At 29.3% G+C, this 4,783-nt stretch overlaps 1 non-coding gene across 1 annotated transcript; it reads left to right on the top strand.

Moving 5' to 3' along the window:
• Positions 1 to 4,290: 4,290 nt before the first annotated feature.
• On the top strand, positions 4,291 to 4,374 carry Trnal-uaa. The gene has a single exon. It is a non-coding gene; the product is annotated as a tRNA-Leu (tRNA).
• Positions 4,375 to 4,783: the final 409 nt, after the last annotated feature.

Genomic DNA, 4,783 nt, shown 5'->3' with positions numbered 1-4,783 from the left:
TTTTGCGATTTTAGTTTTTTTTGTTTAAGATTTTACGGGCGATACCTATTTAATAGTTGAAGAATATGGCCGTTAATTTGACTTTGTGTGAAATATTGATCGCTAAAAATTCTTATTTTTAACAATGCAGGCACAAATTCAGAACTTTGTATTTCCAATTTACTTTTGTCTTCAATCACATAAGCAAAATAAACTTTATTAGACACTTTATTTAAGTTCACAAATAAAATTATGCAAAATATACTCTATTTTAACTCGCATGCCTGTGCTGGATAAGGGGGTAAAATTGCGAGTAATGTGCTTTTTAAAAAGTCTTATATACTCGTATATACTACACCAATCACACAGATTGAATGAGAATCTTTCGAATCGAGAATATGTACATATATAGAGATATCATCAATCTCCATTCAATTTACGGAAATCGAAATATCTGCATAAACGATACCTTTTTTCTTATCATGTACTGTAGGGTTCGCAAAAAAGCGTCATCATCACCGGGCTGACATTACGATCGGCCTGGGGTCTAGCGGGCGAAGCTTCAGCAGTCAGTAACACGGGAAGAAATTTTTTGTAGACATCATTGTCAAGTCAGTATCGGTGTGAACGTCATAGTGTATCCGCGTGAACTGTTTAGTGTATTGAGGAAATACACTAAACAGTTCACGAGGTTACATTTGCAATAGTTATGGCGGCTGATTCAATTCAAAATGGGCGTCAGGCCCATACTAATGGCCTTGGCTAATTTATAAGGTGACGATCTGCCATACACCATTTTTATATGCCAAACGGCACATATTTAAAATTACGTGTTCTCATTTTACACAAATTCAAATTCCGAATCAATATATCTTTCTCCAATTTCTTTTCCTTTTTTCTCTCTATATATATTCCTCTTAACAATTTTACCTCTATAACAACAATCTTTTAAAAATTTTAAAAAATAACATTTCCTGAAATCGTTTAAAGAAATCAAATTGGAATTACATTACTACGACATTCAATTTCGGTATGAGTTGTAAATACAATGTAAAACTGATTTACATATAAAATGCTCACAAAGAGGGTTGCTTTTACAAAGAAGGGTAGGAAGAATTTAAGTTGTAGTCCAAGCTCGCAGAACAGTGAAAAAAACTTCATAATAATCGAAAATCGAAAAATAGTTCCCTTTTTATATTTTGAAGTTAAAATAGTGTCTATTATATCCATTAAATGATTTGGACAAATGTTAATCGATATCTCTCGAAGCCTTTAATAAAATCCTCAAAAAACTTGGCCTTTAAGAATGTTCTTCAAAGACATGTGTTTTTCTTTATGTCAGACTCTTTCACAACACTTTTATGGAATAAAATATCATGAAATATGGTTTTCGGACCAATTGAAATGTCTCAGAATAAAAAATAATAATGTCAAAATTTCCTCAATAAATTTTTTTCTGACTCGTTTTACTGAAAATTAGTTTATAATGCATTGGATAATTTTTAGCCTGTTTAGTTTGAATCTAAATTCAATAATTTTCTAGCCTGCTTTACTGAAGTTTTTGCTGTTTTTGTACTTAAAAATTTTCTGAAAAATCACATTCTGTGATAGAAAATATCAACAGTAATGTGTACAGGCAATTTTATTTCAAATATCACATTAAAATTACATGCTAAACTAAATTATGCCTTAATAAGTGCAGCCCGCCACCAAATTAGCAAAGAACAACATTCAAAATAAGAGCAATCACGACTAGCTAATTCTTACTAATGATGACTACTTGGTAGTCGAAATACGTATTTATAAAATACAAAAAAACTAATCTAGGAAATTGGGGCAAAAATCGAAATTTATTTGAACAGTGTTGTTGTAAACTATTATGGTTTCTTAGCATCCATCTATTTATTCAATGGCTCCTGAACTCCAACTCGAAACTTGTTATCGTAGTTCTGTTTTAAGAGACGTATTGTTGCATGGAAATCATTTCCATGTCGTATAGCCATATTATTCGCTTACCATTTTATTCCATGTCTTTTTTACTGTTTATTTAGGACGTATTTTTTTTACCGCTATGCGAGCTTAAACTATTGCACGATGAATGAAAATGTGTGAATTGTATATAATCGGTACCAATCGTTATATAAATATCGACGATACCGTGTCTATTTATCGTTGGAGAGAAGAAAGAAAAGTGTATATTATATACCTACTTTGAATCCCAAAGGCTATTTTTCTTCTCAGAAATAAAAAAAAAACTTATTTTCTATTTATATTCGAAATGTGAATGAAAAACGTTTAAATATCAAATTGAAAAATTATCCATTTTCATATTATAAAGGATGATTCGTAACTTATTGTACGTTATTTCATTCCAAAAGTAGATTATAAGTTTTCTTCACTTAAAAAAAGTGATGTTTTAGTTATTAAAATTTTTCCGAATAATCTAAATCGGGACGATAATTCGCCAATTATCAGTGTAACGCGTATTATTTTTTCTCACAAATTTTCCTATACAGTTTTCATCCCGGGTCAATATGTAATTGCTTTTTTAATGTCTTTCAAATGTACATACCTAGAGCTAAGCTTTTGTAAACAGCTTTAGTTCCATTGACAACTGAAATAGAGACGTGGCTTAATAAATATGGCTGACTTTAGGTTGGAAATTTAATAAAAAAAACTATTAACAAAAAGAAAACCGACTGCAAAAGAAAAACTTTTCCAAAACAAATAAAAATGCACTAAAAAGGAAAAGAATAACGATAATTTAATGTAGTTAAAATTATTGTTATTTTTGAAGTCGGTGTCAGCCAAGGAAACAACTCTGACAGAACAGTTTGCTAAATTAGCTTGGCTGACACCGATTACAAAAATAACAATAATTTTAACTACATTAAATTATCGTTATTTTTTTACTTTTTAGTGCATTTTAATTTGTTTTGGAATAGTTTTTCTTTTGAAGTCGGTTTTCTTTTTGTTTTTAACTAATTTTTCACCAAAAAAATAATCGAAATCGGTTGGCGTGATATTGAGTTATTCGTCCTCTTGTCGTGCATACTTAATTCAAATTTAAGACTTTTATGGTTTATCAAAATCGGTTCACCCAGTCGAAAGTTCTGAGATAACAAACACAAAAAAAAAATTAAAAAATACAGTCGAATTGATAACCTCCTCCTTTTTTGTTTGAAGTCGGTTAAAAACAATACAATATTTTTGTTATTATTATTAAAAACTCTTTTGATACTTCGATTAATTTTTCGTTGACGTCCTGCAACGAAAAATTAACGTCATGTTTTTTTAACATTTTTTGTAGTTTAAAATTTAAGTGAAAATAATTTTTAAACAATATATTTGTTTCATTATTCGTTTTCAGTAGAACGTACAACTTTTTAGTTAGAAAATACGTAATACTTTCTATTAATTTTATTTTAAATTAAGAAGAAAATTTGGGAAAAATCGGCCTGTGATTTACTGTGTAGAAAATGCAAATGACTATAAAATAAAATTGTACAAGCTTGTATGCTGAATATTTTGGTATGCTTAATATAGAAAAACTTTTCTTTGCCGATTCTATTTAGAATGTTGTGAAAATCAAATCACATTCCTATTATACAAATACAAAAATTCTAGTATGCATATACCATTTTGAAATATATCTATATATTTAAATTCGTTTTCGATAACAATACTAACTTTTACATCCGAGTGAAAATAACTAAATTGTATATTTATTAGAAAATTGAATGTTCGATTAGTTTTTGGAAAATTTCAATTTTCACCTAAAAATGTTCCAAGTATATTCTACGATAATGTTTGAAGATAAGGAAGGTTAAATAATGAAATTTATAATTTGTTAAAATTTTCGGATCCTCTTTTTTAGAAGCTATACTTTTCGTATACGCAAAAGTTGTCGGATAAATGCGGCAAAAGATCGATAAGCAAGTTTTGTGTCCACAATTTTTTTCATCCCGAATCATGGAATACTCAATATATAAGCAAGTTAATTTAGAATTACTTTACTAATGTTTTGTTTATTCAATTAATTTTATTAATTAATTATTTAATAGTGCAATGAGATCTCTATTTGTATTGTCCTAACAGAACATCCTAATCTTTGAAATCATAGAAGCGGAAATTAGAATTAGAATTAGTTCGAGCTGTTATCAAATATACTGAGTATAGATCTATTTGAAATTAAAATCAAATCATTGAAATATGTTATACAATACCATCTTTGTTGTAAATTAATTAGATAATTAATTGAAGACAATTGAAACTATATTGGATGTAAAAAATTGTAAACTTGATCAAGCAGTCAGGTTGGCCGAGCGGTCTAAGGCGCCAGATTTAAGCTCTGGTTCCCAAACGGGAGCGTGGGTTCGAACCCCACACCTGACAAGTACTTTTTTGGATAAGTTAACCTGCAACTACTTTTTTAAGTACTAGGTAATATTAAATTTAGTCTAAAGTTAGTAGGGCTTAGAAATATTGATGACACAAACAAAAATTCATTTAGGGTGTTCATTAAAACATATTTTTATGAGGTCGTAGGCGTTACTAAGCGGAGGAGGGCAAGATATTGCTCATGCTCGTAGCTGGTAAGAGAGAAAAAAGTTTATTATTGCGACGACATTCATTATAAAGTAACGATCCCTATTTTGTTCGAAACAGTTTTTCCACAAAAATGTTTTAATCAAAATTTGTTTGTGCTTGTATAAAGAAAAGCAGTAGAAATTTGCCTCTATCCAGAAGATTGACGATTGTATAAATTTGCCTTTAAAATCTAGCTACGAACATGAGGAGTTTT

This window comes from Chrysoperla carnea, chromosome 1 (genome assembly GCF_905475395.1).
Source record: "Chrysoperla carnea chromosome 1, inChrCarn1.1, whole genome shotgun sequence".
In the NCBI taxonomy this organism is placed as follows: domain Eukaryota; kingdom Metazoa; phylum Arthropoda; class Insecta; order Neuroptera; family Chrysopidae; genus Chrysoperla; species Chrysoperla carnea.
Note: the sequence above shows the minus strand (reverse complement) of the source record. Positions and strands in the feature narration are given on the sequence as shown.